This window comes from Phocoena phocoena, chromosome X (genome assembly GCF_963924675.1).
Source record: "Phocoena phocoena chromosome X, mPhoPho1.1, whole genome shotgun sequence".
Taxonomy (NCBI): Eukaryota; Metazoa; Chordata; class Mammalia; order Artiodactyla; family Phocoenidae; genus Phocoena; species Phocoena phocoena.
Window position 1 is genome coordinate 110,516,597 of NC_089240.1, and position 18,145 is coordinate 110,534,741.

The 18,145-nt window shown below is 37.5% G+C and overlaps 1 pseudogene; it reads left to right on the forward strand.

Moving 5' to 3' along the window:
* The first annotated feature begins 17,110 nt into the window (after window positions 1–17,110).
* On the forward strand, window positions 17,111–17,881 carry LOC136142247 (small ribosomal subunit protein uS5 pseudogene; annotated as a pseudogene).
* The last annotated feature ends 264 nt before the right edge of the window (window positions 17,882–18,145 follow it).

The window sequence follows — 18,145 nt, forward strand, 5'->3', positions numbered from 1 at the left end:
ACAGTTTTTTTTGGTGGAGTCTTCAGGATTTTCTATATATGAGATAATATCCAATAAGTGGTGCTGGGAAAACTGGACAGCTACATGTTAAAGAATGAAATTAGAACACCCCCTAATACCATACACAAAAATAAACTCAAAATGGATTAGAGACCTAAATGTAAGACCGGACACTATAAAACTCTTAGAGGAAAACATAGGAAGAACACTCTATGACATAAATCACAGCAAGATCTTTTTTGACCCACCTCCTAGAGTAATGGAAATAAAAACAAAAATAAACAAATGGGACCTAATGAAACTTAAAAGCTTTTGCACAGCAAAGGAAACCATAAACAAGACGAAGAGACAACCCTCAGAATGGGAGAAAATATTTGCAAACGAAGCAACTGACAAAGGATTAATCTCCAAAATATATAAACAGCTCATGCAGCTCAATATTAAAAAAGCAAACAACCCAGTCCAAAAATGGGCAGAAGACCTAAATAGACATTGCTCCAAAGAAGACATACAGATGGCCAAGAAGCACATGAAAAGCTGCTCAACATCACTAATCATTAGAGAAGTGCAAATCAAAACTACAATGAGGTATCACCTCACACCAGTTAGAATGGGCATCATCAGAAAATCTACAAATAACAAATGCTGGAGAGGGTGTGGAGAAAAGGGAACCCTCTTGCACTGTTGGTGGGAATGTAAATTGATACAGCCACTATGGAGAACAGTATGGAAGTTCCTTAAAAAAGTAAAAATAGAATTACCATATGACTCAGCAATCCCACCAGTGGGCATATACCCAGAGAAAACCATAATTCAAAAAGACACATGCACTGCAGTGTTCACTGCAGCACTATTTATAATAGCTAGGTCATGGAAGCAACCTAAATGCCCATTGAGAGACAAATGGATAAAGAAGATGTGGTACATATATACAATGGAATATTACTCAGCCATAAAAAGGAACAAAATTGGGTCATTTGTTGAGACATGGATGGAGCTAGAGACTGTCATACAGAGTGAAGTAAGTCAGAAAGAGAAAAACAAATATCGTATATTAACGCATATATGTGGAACCTAGAAAAATGGTACAGATGAACCGGTTGTCAGAGCAGAAATTGAGACACAGAAGTAGAGAACAAACGTATGGATACTAAGGGGGGAAAGCAGCGGGGGTGGGGGTGGGGTTGTGATGAATTGGGTGATTGGGATTTACATGTATACAGTGATGTGTATAAAATTGATGACTAATAAGAACTTGCTGTATTTTTAAAAAATCAGCAATGAAAAAAAAGATAAAATCATCTGCAAATAAAGATAATTTTACATCTTTTTTTCCCAGTTTGGATGCCTTTTATTTCTTGATCTTGCCTGATTGCTTTAGCTGGGACTTCCAGTACTATGTTGAATAAGAATGATGAGAGTGGGCACCCTGGTCTTGTTCCTGATCTTAGAGGAAAAGATTTCAAACTTTTACCATTGAGTATAATATTAGCTGTGGGTTTGTCATATATGGTTTTTATTGTGTTGAGGTATTTTCCTTCTATACCCAATTTGTTGAGTATTGTTTTGTTGTTGAAATCTGATTTGTCTGTTTTATCTTTTGTCATTTGTGCTTTAGTTTCATATTAAAGAAACCATCTGCTAACACCAAAATCATGAAGATTTTCTTCTAAGAGTTATAGTTTTAACTCTTATGTTTATGTATATGATCCATTTTGAGTTAATGTTTGTGTATGATGTGAGGTAAGGGTCTAACTTCATTCTTTTGCATGTGGATATTTGGTTATCTGAACAGCATTTGTTGAAGAGAATATTCTATGCCCATTATCTTGTCTTGGTATCCTTGTCAAAATCAATTGACCATGGAGGTAGAGTTTATTTCTGGACTCAATTTTATCCTATTGATCAATATATCTATCTTTATATAAGAACCACACTCTTTTGGGTATTGTAACTTTATAGTATGTTTTGAAAATGGGAATTGTGAGTTGTCCAACTTATTTCTACTTTGTCAAAATTGTTTTGGTATAAAATGGATAACTAATAAGAACCTGCTGTGTAAAAAAATAAATTAAAATAAAGATTGTTTTGGCTTTCATTTCCATTTAAATTTTATGATGAGATGGTAAAATTCTGAAAATCAGACTGTTGGAATTTTGACAAGGATTGTGTTGAATCTGCATTGATATTAACATTATGTCTTCCTAGTCATGAATGTGGAACATATTTCCATTTATTGAGACCTTTAATTTCTTTTGGCAATATTTTCTAGTTTACAATGTATACATCTTGCACTTCTTTGTTAAAATTTATTCCTACATATTTTCTTCCTTTTGGCACTATTGTAAATGGAATTGAATTCTTAATTTAATTTTCAGATGGTTCTAGTGTATAGAAATACATGTGATATTTGTGTATTCATCTTTTCTCAACAGGCTCAATTCATTTATTAGCTTTAATAGATTATTTTTGTGTAGATTACTTAAAACCTTCTATATATAATATAATATTATCTACATATAGAGATAACTTTACTTCTTACTTTCCTATCTGGATACATTTTATTTCATTTTCTTGTCTAGTTGCCTTAGCTTGTCCCTCCAGTTTGGTGTTGTGTAGATGTGGTGAGGATGAAAATCCTGTCTTGTTCCTGATCCTAGGGTGAAAATTTATAATCTTTCACCATTAAGTATGGCATGAGCTGGGTTTTTTCATAGATGCCCTTTATCAGCTTGAAGAAGTTCCTTTCTCTTTGTAGTTTTTTGAATGTTGTTATCATGAATGAGTGTGGTATTTTGTCACATGCTTTTTGTTCATCTGTTGAGATATCTGAGATTTTTTGTCTTTTATTCTGTAAATGTGCTATATTACATTGATTAAGTTTTGGAATCTGAACTAAACTTGCATTTCTAGGATAAATTCAACTTAGTCATGTTGCATACTCATTTCTTTATATGTTTCTGGATTCACTCTGCTGGTATTTTGTTGAGACTCTGGTATTAGTGTATATATCATAAATGATATTGGGCTGTAGTCTAATGTGTTTTTATGATTTTAATAGTATCAGTGAAATATTGGTCTCAGTATTAATTGAAAAGAAGTGATTATCTTCTATTTTTTAGAAGATTTTGAGAAGGATTGGTGCTAATTCTTTAAAAAGATTTTTTTTCACTTTAAAGAAATTTTATGGCACTTACCAGTGAAGCCATTCAGTCTTGGGCTTTTATTTATGACAAGTTATTGATGACTGATTCAATCTCCCTACTTCTCTACACATATTTTCTATTTCTTCTTCAGTCATTTTCAATAGTTTGTGTCTTTTGAGGCATTTGTCTATTTTGTCTTATCTAATTTGTTGTTCATACTGTTCTTTTATAATCCTTTTTTATTTCTATAAGGTTGGTAGTACTAGTGCCTCTCTTATTCTTTGCTTTAGTAATTTGAGTCTTTTTTCTTGGTCATCCTAGCTAAATGTTTGTTGATTTTGTTGATCTTTACAAAGAACCAACTTTGGGTGGTTTTATTTTTCTCCATTTTTTTCTATTTATGATTAATTTCTGCTCTAATCCTTATTTATCCTTTCCTTCTATTTACTTTGAGTTTGATTTACCTTTCTTTTTCCAGTGTCTGAAGGTGGAAGGTAAGGCTGTTTATTTGAAATTTTTCATCTTTTTTATTGTGCATTATACAGCTCTCAATTTCCCACTACTGCTTTCACTGCATTTTTATGTTTTTGCTTAATTGATAGGCTTTATGTAGTTTTTTTTCAGTTTAAGTTTACAAGAAAAAGTGAGGAAAAGTACATAGATTCCATATACTCCTCAATACCCCCAACTTCCCCTATATTTAATATCTTGCATCACTGTGGTACACTTGTTACAAAGGATGAGACAATATTGATACATTATTATTAAATAAAATCCATGGTTTACTCTTAGTGTTGACATTATAAGTGTATTCGTCAATACAGTATCATACAGAGGAATAGTTTTATTGCCCTAAAACTCCTGTTATAACGCTGTGCTAATTCATCCCTTCCTTCCTCCCCCAGAACTCCTGTCAAGCACTGATCTTCTTATTGCCTCCATAGTTTTGCCTTTCAGAATGTCATATACATAGTTGGAGTCATACAGTATGTATGTAGCCTTTTAAGATTGGCTTCTTTCACTTAGCAATGTATACTTAAGATGCCCCTATATCAGAGTTTAGGATCTAAGCACAGAGGGGACTGTGAAGATTGCTTTGTGCTCTACAGCCTGCTGCTCACTTCAAGAACTATGGAGGATTTCTCTGTTTCAGAGCTTGGATGTCAGCTATTTGGTCCTCTGATTAGTTCTCTTAGGTCTCCAATCCTGTCTCCCCTCTGGGTTTCTGTGCTTCAGGAGATACCACTTTATACTGATGTCTTACGTCCTCCCCCCCCCTCCCTTTTTAAAGGACTACTTTAGCTGCTATCTTGTATTAGTTGAAGATTTGGATTGTTGCAGAGAGATGTCTTTCAACTACCCTGACCCACTGCTGGCTTTCATCAGCCTCTGACTTAGATTCATAGAAGACCTGCAGTGATTCATAACAGTTTTTCTGTTATGAATGTACAGAAAAACAGTTTTCATGCACAACACAACTTGATGTGGGATATCTCTGTCAGTTTTAGATTTTAGTGTGTTACTCCCATGCATTTAGTGAAGGCTTTGTGAAGTAGTTTGTAGGTTGGTAAAAATTAACTAATTGAATGAGATTCCTTGGGAATCTAAAATGTCACACCAGACAACATGGGACATTTAATGTTTCTTTAAGAAGTTTGGCTGGTCTCTCCTTACCACTGTCCATGGGATTCTTCTAGGGATAAAATGACCATGAATCTCTCAGGAATGGCTTATCATTTTCTGCAAAAATAGTTCTTTTTCTTCTAATCCTTTGCAGCCTCAAATCTCTGATGGGATTAGAAAAACACTATACTTTTGTATGTTATCCAGCTTGTTCTCATTTGTAGAGTGAGGGTTATGGTCTTTTGTGATTTTCTTTATTCTTTTTTTTAACATCTTTATTGGAGTATAATTGCTTTACAATGGTGTGTTAGTTTCTGCTTTATAACAAATTGAATCAGCTATACATATACATATATCCCCATTCTACATTCTAAATGTTTAAATGTTTTTAAAAATAGTTTTCTGTAGGTAAAAGGTTGTTTTGCTGAGGATAGTGTCCACTGTGTTCCTTAAACTACCATTCTGGAAGTCTCTCCAAAGGTGATTTTTTTCCATATGGATATTCACTTGACTCAGAACTATTTATTAAACATACCATCTTTTCTTCAAAGTACTGCAGTTTCTTCTTGTCATAAATCAGATCATCATATACATATGTGTCTGATTCTGGACTTTAGATTTTGTTCCAATAATTAGTTTGTTTAACCTTTTGCCAATACTACAGCTCTTGGATTGCTGTTTTTTTATAATAAGTATTCTTATCTGGTAGTTACTTCCTCCTCTTTCCTCATCTTCTTCAAAATCTCAGTTATTTTTGACCCTCTGCATTTCCTTATGAATTTCAGGATTGCCTAGTATATTTTCCAAAAACATACTGGGATTTTCATTGGGATTGTGTTGAATCTATATATTATTATAATTAGGGGAGAATTTATATCCTAACAATAGTCTTCTGATCCATAATATATCCATTTACTTATGTCTTTAAATGTTTTCTCAAAATGTGATTTTAATATTCAGTATAAAAGTCTTTCACATTTTCATATCTGTATCTACGCCTTTGATTTCTTATACAATTGTAAGAAAAGTCTGTATCAGTCAAGGTTTCATCAGAGGAATGGAACCAGTTTAAATGTGTTTAATCTGCCCAGTGGATTTCAGACTTGTCCCCATTTCACATAAGCTATTCTCTCTCTCTCTCTGCTCTTATGGCCTTTCAACAAACTCAATCGGGACCACCCATATTTAGGATAATCTCTTTTGGCTTCGAGTCAACTATATATCATATCTACAAAATACATTCACAGCAACATATAGATTAATATTTGAATAATTGGAGACTAGAACCTAGCTAAGTGGACACAGAACTGTATCACAATGTCATTAAATTTCCTTTTCAATTTTTTATATTATATTTTATATTTATTGATAATATATATTTTTACAATATAATATACTTATATATAATATATTTATATACTTATTTTATATTACATTTGTATATATTATAATGGAGACTTTATTTTAATGGTGGAGACATTATAAACAAACAAGTAAATCAGATAGTAATAAATACCAAGAAGAAAATTAAAGCAGGAGGTGGGTATACACATCTGTCAAACGAACTTGAGGTGGGGGAAGTAAATTTAGAAGAAAAATTGTGGTGGGTGGCATGAAAATAGGATGAAATAGGATGGCCAAGGTGCACTCCTCTCAGGTAGCAGCTGTGTGTGATGGCGCCTGTGTGAAGTGAACAAATGGCACAGGAAGATTGCTGGAAGGAGTATCCATGTTGTTCAGGATGATAAAATTTCCTTTTTAATTTAAATGTTTGTTGCTGAAATAAATAAAATTGATTTTTGTATCCTGACTTGCTAAATTCACTTAATTTTAAGAGTATGTTCATAAATTCCTTGGTTTCATTAAGTATCCAATCTCGTGTGTAAATAATGAAAATTTTATTTCAACCTTTCTCATCCTTATGACTTTAATTTCTTTTTCTCGTTTTATTGTACTAGTTTGGACCTGCAGTACAAACTTGATTAAAGGTGATAATAGAAGTCATCCCTGGTGTTTTTTTTAATAGTGATGGTAAAATATTTCATTTTTGCCATTGAATGTAATGTTTGCTGAAGTCTTTTTGAAATGTTTTTTCTTAGAATGAGCAAGTTGCCTGTCATTCCTATTTTGCTATAAACGTTTACCACGAGCATGTTTTAAATTTTGTCAAATACCATTTCTGCCTCTATTAATATGGTTCTGATTTTTCTCTTTTTACCTTTGGTAATGTGATGAACTACATTGAATGATTTTTGAATGATAAACCACCCTTGGATACCCAGAATGAAGATCACCTGATTGTGATATATTCTATTGTTTTATTTATTGCTAGATTTGAAATGTTAAAGGTTTAGTAAGGGTTTTTTTTTTAACATCTATATTCATGAGAGAGATTTGTCTTTCTTTCAATGTCCTGATCAGATTTTGGAATCAGAGTTTTGTTGGTTTCTTAAAAAATATCTGAGATGTCTTTCTTCTTATTTAGTTATGTGTATGAATTTTGCAAAATTAATGCTATTTCTTTCTTAAATGCTAGGTCTGGGGTTTTGTTATGGGAAAGTTTTAAGTAATAGAGTAAATTTCTTTACAGATATTGGATTATTCAGATTTCCTGTGCATTATTTTTTCAGCTTCGGTAAATCATATTTTCAAGCAATTTGCTTTTTTTTCTCTAAATTTTAAATTTAATTGCATACATTTGTTCACAATAACCTCATTAGTTTAAAATATCTTTAGGATCTCTTGCAATATGCCTTTTTTCTGATATTAGTAATTTCTGTTTTCTCTTTTTCTTAACCAGTCTTACTAGACATTTTATCAATTTTATTCAGCTTTTCAAAGAACACAGTTTTGTCCCTTTCATTTTTCTCTATATTTTTAAAATTAAATTGATTTATAACCAGATATTTCTTATTTTCTTCCTTATAATAGTCTAACGTTAAACTTTACCATTATTTTTCTAACTTCTTATAATGTAAACTTAAAAATTGATTTTCAGTGTTTCCTCGATTGTAATATGAGAATATATATATATATATATATATATATATACATACACATATTCTACTAATGTCTGTTAAAGCTGCTTACCACAAATTTTGACATATTCATTGTATTTATTCTATTTCACTTTGAAATATTTTCTACTTTTACTTGTGATTTTATCTTTGATCCTTTGATTATTTAATAATGTAAAATATATTTTATTTATTGTTTTACTGTTGGTTTCTAGGCTACTTCCATTGAAGTCAAGAAGATGTTTTGAATGATTTCAGTCTTTATAAGCGTGTTGAGGCTTTCTGTGTTGTGAAACATATGATCAATTTTGTTAAATGCTCCCTATACCCATGAAAAGCAAATGAATCCTGCCATTTTTGGTTGGAGTTGTTCTATGCATGACAAAGAGGTCACGTTTCATTATGTTCATCATACTTTCTTTGTCTTTATTCATTTGTATGTGTGTGTTAGTGTTTTATCCATTTTTTAAAATGTAGTGTTTTTGACAAGGGTGCTTGTCCACCCTACTAGGAAGCAGAAGTCCTTCCATTCCTCTTAATCAAATACCACATACACATTGTCAACTCTTAAATATATTTCCAGCTAGACCTTTCATCTGAATCCAGGCTCATATATCTAAATGTGTAACGAGTATCTTCACATCTCTCTGATACTTCACATTCATGTTAAAACTAAAATCATCATCTTCCACCCCAAACTTCCCCCTGCCAATCTTCCCATCTTACTGAAAGAAGTACTATCAATTAAGTTGTTCATGTAGAAAAAAATAAGAGAATTAAGTTTAGACTCCATTCTTGATGTCCATTGCACATGCAGAAAGTCAGTAAGTTCTACCTTTTTGACATCTCTTTGATCTATCTCCTCTCCATCCCCACAGATACTGCTCCATTATCTCCTATTTGAACTCTTTCAGAAGCTTTTAATTGCTTTCTTGCCCTCAGGGCCCTCAGGAAGAGCCTTGTTCTGTCTGATTTGCCCTCCATATAATTGCCAGGGTTATCGTTATAAATCATAAATCTGACTTATTACTTCTTTGCTTAAAATCCTTAAATTGCTTCTTATTACCTGCAAGACATATTTTAATCATCTATGTCTTTGCAATAATGTTCTTTTTTTCTGGAATGTCATTCTTGTGTTCCATCTCACTATTTTGTCCACTTGGAAAACATCTTTTCTATTGTGCAAGAATGAGTTTGTGTCAAGTTCTTTGCCCATCCTCAACTAGAATGGCATATTTCCACCATTGTTCCCTTACTAAGTCCATTATGGCCTTTTATCACAAAACCTCTAAAACTTTATTTCACTTAATTTTACATGTCTGTGACACCCATCTACTCCAAGACTCTGAACAATTCAATAGAAAGAACTTTGACTGATTCATCTTTGTGTAATTCAGTATTGAACTTGGCAGTTACTGGACACACAGTAAATATTGCTTGATTGAGTAAATAGAAATTTTTAAAAAGCTACATACAATTTGCTGTATTTTCACCCATTTAATGTGAAACGTTTTATAAATGTTAATTTTAATCCATTAATCTGGTTATCTCCTATATTTGATCAGAAACAACGTTATTCTGTGAATAGCTCTGTTTTGTCTGTGAAGTCCTAACTGCTGTAGGCCATGTCTGGTATTTCAGTTAATCAATTAAGCTACCATAGAAATAAGTAAGAGGATAAATGACTTAGACAGAATCTTTAATGTGACATCTCTCATGAGAACTGGTTCATATTACCATGTAGCAGAGCAGAGAGAGTGATAACAGCCATGTAGGGTGATCCTGAAAATAAATGCCTTTAGAATTCCCACAGGTTAAACTCATTGTCTTCCCACAACCATCTCCCCTTTCCACTCTCTGTCACAGTGATTGGCATCGTCACCCATGTGGTTGCAAAATCATACCCCTTAGGGTCATTTTTTCACTTTCACCTTTTCTTCACCCTACATTCTTCAATCCATTACTAAGTTCTATTGATCTTACCTCTAAAATAGTTCCCAAATCTGTCAATTTCTTTCCCTTTTCACCGCCACCACCCTCTTCCAAGACACCACCATCTTATAGCATATGTAATTCCTTACCATAGTATTTATTGTGTATTTCATTCTTTCTTCTCTGTCACCAATAGACTGTGAGCTTCCTGAGAACAACGTATATTTCTGATACTCTATCCCTCCAGGAACATGTTGTCATCAAATATGAAAGTGGGTGCTAATAGTTAATGTATTACTTTCCCCTAAGTGTTCTATTTGCATTTTAACAATAGCCTTCCAGGAATGATGCTTTAGAACAATGTTTCCCAAATGATAGTCTGTAAAACCCTAGTCAGGTATTCTGGGTTAAATAACTGGGGAAACAGCAAACTTTATCTCCTTCTTGGATATAGTATCCATTTACTATATTAAAGGTTTTGAAACATACTGCAATAAAGCATACAGATTAATTGTATATAGCCTAGTATTTTCCACACTGGCTAGACCAGAGAATCTCTTTTTCATGGCATATCTATTAACATCTTGTTGAGTGGTGTATTTTGGACACAGTCTATAAAATGACTCATAAATGATCAACTTTGGACTCCAACTGTCCAATGTAGGACAGTTATAAACGGCAAGAGGAGCTTGCCTTAGCCCTGAAATGCTCTTGAAAGGCTGAGGGTGTCTCCCAAATGACCTCAACAACCTCTTAACAGCTTGGTATGACTATGCCATCCAAAGACCATCTCCTTAGTCTAACATTTGGTCTTTCCAGTGTTGTTTCATTCCAGAATATCTGAGTACCCTTGCAGACTTTACATAACAATGTATCTGTTGGGAATACCAGGTGAACCATCTTGTTTCTTCTTCCCATAAAAATGTTCTTTTTAAATTGTCAGTTCCATTGTAGCTCGTTAGGTGTTTGATTATTTTTCCCTGGGTAGAATGAGAAACTTTTTGAGTTTCACTACTCAACTGCCTTTCTTCAAACTTGGCATAAATAATCCTCAGGGAAAAGCATTCCCGACCATTGTAAGTTGACTGTGGTTCTCTTGTGTGTGTGTGTGTGTGTGTGTGTGTGTGTGTGTGTGTGTGTGTGTGTGAAAGAGAGAGGATTGGATATATTGATTTTTATATACAGCTTCTTTAGAGTCTGTGAAAATCACAACAATTCAATAGCTTGGGAGCTTCCCTGGCCCATGGAAAACCCTTGGAGACTTTGTCACTCAAGTTACCCTACCACTGACCCAAGGCCATGCATATCTTGCTTCACTGTCTTCTAGTCCTCAGTCTTACTATTGCTACATCCCCTAAGAAGATCACTGGCATTACATTTGTCTTCACAGTGCAGTCTCCTGGCAGAGAGTTATCACCTTTGTGTTAGCCTCTCCTCCCAAGAAAGGGGTGTCCCTCTCCTTTATAAGACAAATTCCTACCCTGAAAATCTCTTCTCTCCAAGATCCTGAGGGATCTTGCTCCTATATTTTCCATTTACTCATGTATTCATTCACAAATAGTTATTAAACTATTCCTATGCTCCAGGCACTGTCAAAGGTACTGGGGTCTACAACTGAGAATGAAATAGTATTGATAACTGTCCCCGCCCTCCTGGAGTTCACTCATTTCAGTTCTTGAATGCCTTCCTCTGCGCTGTCTCCTTCCTTCCCCTCAGCCCTCAAAAATAGCCATGAGTGTCACATACAGAGAAAAGCAGTTGTCTTTTCAATGGCCATCTGATTCCTGTCATATACTGACCCTACTCCTTTTCCCACAGTTTGTAAAATGACCTTTCTAAAGCATAAATATGATTTCCCATTACCTAAAGCTGAAGCTCCAATTTCTTAGTAAAGCTTGCAAGACTTTTCACAATATGGCCCCAGTCTGGTGTCTTGATCTAAATTCTTCCAGCTCCCCATTACAAACCCTGTGCTCAAAGCTGGGACTAGAGTGAGGTGCCTAAGGTATGAACCTAAGAGTGAGTGCTTCCTTAAATTTTTTGTGCCCTAGATGCTTCACTCAGTTTACCTGAGTCCCAACCCTGCTTATATTGGGGCCACACTTGATGGGCTCTGAGTCCCCAGACACATGATGTGCATTTACATCTCTGTGCCTTTGCAATGTTTCCCTTGTTTTCACCATCCCTTCCTCTCTCATAATTAAAGGCAACTAAAAATTTTTTAGTTATGCTTATTTGAGTCACACCTAACTAGAATATAAGCCCCAAGAGAGCAGTGGTTGTGTTTGTGTTGCTCACTGTTGTATCTCCAGCAGTTAGGAAAAGGAAGGGTAAAATGAATCCAGTTCAAAAGCCACTTCATCCATGGAATCCTCCATGACACTTCTGTCCCTCTGCAAATTCAAATGCTCTTCTTCTGTGCTCACACAAGGCTCCAAGGATATAACTCAGTTTTAGCTTTATCACATTGTAAGATATTTTCACTGTCTCCTTCCGACTATATGATATATATGATACAGTATTATTAGCTATAGTCACTACGTTGTTAATCTTATAACTGGGAGTCTGTACCCTTTGAGCAATATCTCCTTGTTTCCCCCACTCCCAACCCCTGGTAACCACCACTCTATCCTCAATTTCTCTGAATTTTTCCTTTTTAGGTTCCACATATAAGGAACTCTCATTCATTAAGTATGAGAATGAAAAATGATACAGCCTCTTTTGAAGACATTTGGCAGTTTCTTACAAAACTAAACAAAATCTCACCATATGACCCAGCAATCATGCTCCTAGGTATTTACTCAACTTATTTGAAAAGCTATGTCCACACAAAACCCTGCAGGAGTGGTAATCCATATTATGATCCCATATAATTCACCCTGCAAAAATCATATGGATCTTGGCAGATGAGGATAAACTAACATAAACTTAACACAAAATAGCCCCTAGTAGTGCTTCTGTACTAGATATGGTGTTCTTACTGTAATGGATCATTAATATATCCTCTGGTATTTGGTATGTGACTTTGATATAGCTAAAGGATTTGTTTGAATATTCATCAAAAAGAAGGATGAGAAGTTATTCACATTCACCTGGATAGATAGTGGCCTATATTAATGGTCTTCGTGCAGGTCTATTTTAACTCTCCTGCTCTTTGTCAGAATATTCCCAAAAGAATTTGATAGTCTGGAAATTCTGTAGGATCTCATGCTAGTCCACTATATTGATAATATCAATTTACTTGGCTCTGATAAAGAGGAAGTAGCAAATATTTTGGATTCATAAACTCCAGAGGGTGGTAGATAAATCTCATAAGGACACAGGGACTTGTCATTTTGGTGAATTTTTAAAGGATCAAGTTATCTGGACCACACAGGCATGCCTCTTCCTTGAAAAGGACATGTTATTGTACCTTGCATCTCTTACTACTGAGAAGGTACCACAGTGCTTGGTAGGTCTGTTTGGATTTTGGAGACTACATATACTGTAATTGGGAATACTGGCCTGACCCATCTATGAGATGACTTTGACATGTTAAGTGGGACTAAAAGCAAGAAAAGGCATTGAGGAAGGTCTGGCTATAGTACAAGTGGCACTGTCTCTTGGGATAAACCTTCTGGCAGATTCCATGGTGCTAGAGATATTTGTGGTAGATGAAGATGCCATATAGAGTCTCTGGTGAACCTGAACAGTAAAGGTGAAGCACAAACCCCTAGGGTTCTGAAGTAAGTCCACCCTGTCTACCACAGAGAAATATATACCATTTAGAAAGAAACTGCATATTTGCTATTTGGTTCTGGTAGAGAATGAATGAGTGTCTGTCCATGGGACATGAATCGACTATGCAACCAGAACTTCCCTCGTGAACCGGGTTCTGTCAGACCCATAAGATTGGGCCGTCACAGCAGCAATCCATGGTATGATAGAAGTAGTGTATTTGGAATTAGATCTGAGTATGTCCAGAGGGAATGAGTAAGTTACTTGAACCAGTGCCCCAGTCCCTGTTGTTGCAATAAGGCCTCTCTTTCAGCTCACATCTGTGGCCTCATAAGGCCTTCTCTATGACTGGTTGACAGAGGAGGAAAAAGCCTGAGTCTGGTTCCTGTGTTGATGTGAACAAATAATGAATGACAGCTGCACTACAGGCCCAGTCTGAGGCAACTCTGAAATACAGTAGTAAGGAAAAATGCTTCAAGTTGCAGAGCTGATCAATCATCCACTTTGGGTGGAGACATAAATAAGCATATATATGGACTTCTGGGCAGTGGTGAATAGTTTGACTGGTTGGTCAAGTTGTTGGGAGAAGCAAGTTTGGAAGGTCAAGGCAAAAGGAGAGGCATGTGGATGGACCTAAAGGCGTGCACACAGTGCGAAGATCTTTATGTCTCACAGTAAGGCTCATGAGAGAACATCTACTGAAAAAGAAGCATTAAACAAGTCAACAGAATGACTTTCTCAGTAGATGTCAGCCAGCCTCTGTTTTTGGAATACCAGCACTTGCACAATGCACCTATGAATGGAGTAATCATGATATCAGAGATAGAAACTACATATTGGACCAACAACATGGGCTCTCTCTTACCAAGACTTATTAGCTACTACCACTTGGTATCTTGAGTATCTTTCTGATCTTTCAGTACCAGAGGCCAATGCTAAAACTTCAATATGGTACTTGCCCTTGAAGAGACAAACCAGACATTTAGTGGCAAGTTGATTCCATCCTGCCCTGTAGATTTAATTTTATCCTGAGTAAGGACTTACCTTTCTTGCCTGCAGTGCATCAGACAACTCTACTGTTTGAGTTCTCAGAGAAAGTCTGATTTTCCAACATGAGGTCCTGCATATTACTACTTTGCATTAACGAATTCACTTCATGGCAAAGGAGGAATGACAATGGGTGTGTCACTATGCAATCCACTGGTTCTATCATATGTCACATTACCCAGAAGCTGCCAGCCTAAAAGAGTACTAGCATAGTCTCTTGAAGGCTCAGATAAGGCAACATCTTAGATATGATGCCTATGATTTGGAGATTCTGTCCTTTAATGAAGCAGTCTATGTCTTGAACGAATCCTCATTATATGGTGCTCCATCTCCAACAGGTAGACTACATAGATATGGGGGAAATGGGTGGAAGAAGGAGTGGCCCCACTCACCATCATTTCCAATGACCCACTTGAAAACTTTAAGTTCTGTGGTTCTAGGTGGCCTGGTTTCTAGAAGGTGGCTACATCTACCAGGGGACACTGTAAGATTCCTAATAAACTTAAAGCTATGGCTGCCACCTGGTGATTTGGGGTTTCTCATGTCAATAGAACAGCAGGTGAAGGAAGGGATTAACATACTGGAAAAGCTAACTTGACCATCATGAGTAGGTAGAGTTGTTATCCCTATATCCATTTGTTAACTGTGAATGGACAGTGGACCTGGAAAGAAGGGGCTGGAGACCAGGGAGGCCAGTTATGTTTCTTCCATGTCCAGCCTTCCAGAGATCTTGAGCTCCTCAGGACTGATTCTACCTCCACAGCAATGAGTTTAGAATATGGCAGGAAACGAGGTCATCCTCAAGGTGACCTCCAGAAGCTATCTCCAGAAAGCACCACCATGAAACATTCCCAACCATTATAAGGCCTGCAGAGTGGCTCCACTATTAGGGAAGGAAATGTGTTCATTAACTATGGGCCAAGAGGGAATACGGCAATTAGGCTCTGAATGTCACGAAATAGTGCTATAGGTAGAAGCAGAGAGCTTGCCCAAAAGCCAAACTGAAGAAATTGTTCAGTGCTGACTGAAATGGCCACTTCTGTGGCTTGTGAGAATTTGACTTCATCAGCCAGCAGAGGAATCAGCTTGATGCATCAGAGATTTTTCAAGGCTCTATTGGGAAACTGGATTCTTTTTGTTTTTTAACATCTTTATTGGAGTATGATTGCTTTACAATGGTGTGTTAGTTTTTCTTTATATAACAAAGTGAATCAGCTATACATATACATATATCCCCATATCTCCTCTCTCTTGCATGTCCCTCCCACCCTCCCTAACCCACCTGGACTTGAGGACACGGGGAGGGGGAAGGGTAAGCTGGGACGGAGTGAGAGAGTGGCATGGACTTATATATACTACCAAATGTAAAATAGATAGCTAGTGGGAGACAGCCACATAGCACAGGGAGATCAGCTCGGTGCTTTGGGAAACTGGATTCTTATTTTGGAATTCTCCTTTTTCTGTATCCTATTACTTGGCACCAAGTATTCCTCACTTTGTTCCATATTTGTTCAACGTTCCTTATATGCTGAGTGCCTACAGTGTGCCAGGCCCTGTGTGGTTCAAGTAGTGGTGAGATTGGGGGAGTGAGATTGGGGGGCCAGGATAAGATACAAGGTTGTGTTAGCCATGGCACCTTTCCTTGAGGAGCTTGAGATCCAGTAAGGCAGACAGAACTTTGATCAAAAACAGTGTAAAGTTGCTAGAGTAGAAGTCTAAGCACAGCACCGTGGGACTCCAAAGGAATAAGAAGCTGTTTAGCTGCCTGGAGATCAGGGAAGTCTTCACAAAGGAGAGGATACTTGAGCAGAGGCTTGATTAATAAATAGAAGCTTAAGGTTGAGAAGAGGAGAAAGGTCATTCTTGGCAGAGAGAACTGAGTGTGCCAAGATACCAAAATAAAAAATATGGCTGTATTTTGTGGGTAAGCGAGCCTTTGTGGGAATCTGATCCATTACAAAGTTGTGCAGGCTTGTTCTCTGCCTAAGAGTGCCTGGCCCAAGAGGTCACATAGGTGCCGATCCCCAGCTTACATTCTGCTTGTCAACTCAGACATTCTAGAAAGAAGCGGCTTCTTCCTAGAGAAAGGGGTTTTATTCTATAAGTTTTTATTATCAGTGGACCCAGTCTCTCCATTATTTTCCTTCTGTCTTAAAGCTTCATCTCAGAGTACGATGGTGAATGACCCCCCCCCCCGAAGATATTCTCAGACTCAAATCAGATGTCAGTGGCAGGATTTTCTTGTGAATCCTTGCCAAGACCTAGGGTTGATTGCCCTTGCTTTTTTCTTGAAACCCTGACACATTCTGGGGAAGGACAATCTGGAGATGTTCTCTTTGGGAGGCCCCCTGTGGCTTTGGAGAGCAGGGTGCCCAGGAAGTGCAGAGTGACTCAAGGGAGCCAAGGAAAGGGCAGGGAGAGAGGCAGTTGGTGGCCAACACACATAAAAAATACTGCCACCCATGGTCCATAAATACATTTCATACTCAGTTAAACTCAACCAGTTACACCTGCTTCCTCCTACCCCCAAATACACACACACACACGCACACCCTTTAAGGGAAAAAAAGGAAAATGAGGCAAAACTAGAAGCTGATGACCTATCTCACAGTATCTAGAGCAGCGGCGTCCGGGGCCGGGGGCCCAGGCCGCGGAGCTCGCGGAGGCAAGGCCGAGGACAAGGAGTGTCTCCCCGTCACCAAGCTGGGCCTCCTGGTCAAGGACATGAAGATCAAGTCCCTGGAGGAGATCTGTCTCTCTTCTCTGCCCATCAAGGAATCTGAGATCATTGACTTTTTCTTGGGGGCATCCCTCAAGGATGAAGTTTTGAAGACCATGCCTGTGCAAAAGCAGACCCGTGCTGGCCAGCGGACCAGGTTCAAGGCATTTGTTGCCATCAGGGATTACAACGGACATGTTGGTTGAAGTGCTCTAAGGAGGTAGCCACTGCCATCCGTGGGGCCATCATTCTGGCCAAGCTCTCTCTCCATTGCCCCCGTGCGACGAGGCTACTGGGGGAACAAGATCTGCAAGCCCCATACCGTCCCTTGCAAGGTGACTGGCCTCTGTGGCTCTGTGCTGGTGCGCCTCTTCCCTGCCCCCAGGGGCCCTGGCATCGTGCCCAAGAAGCTACTGATGATGGCTGGCATTGACTGCTGCTACACCTCTGCGGGGGGCTGCACTGCCACGCTGGGTAACTTCACCAAGGCCAATTTGGATGTCATTTCCAAGACCTACAGTTATCTCACTCCTGATCTCTGGCAAGAGACTGTGTTCACCAAGTCTCTGTATCAGGAATTCACTGACCATCTTGAAAAGACCCACACCAGAGTTTCCGTGCAGAGGACTCAGGCTCCAGCTGTAGCCACCACATCATTTTCTATAGGAAAAATAAAGTGAATGAAGCTAGTTTAAAAAAACAAAACAAAACAAAACAACTTTCCTTCTTTCCCTCACCCACTCTACCACTTTCCTTGGACTGTTACCAAGTTTGCTCTGGCAGTATTGGGGCTGGCTGCCAGCCTCTCATGCCTACTGGAGCCACTGTCCCCCTCTGCCCCAGAGGTCACAACTTGTTATTGGTCTCTCACCACCAGTGCCCTCGACTTGGAGGCCAGATGACTTTGTGTCTCCTTACTTCTTTGTAAAGAGTCCCCAGTACTC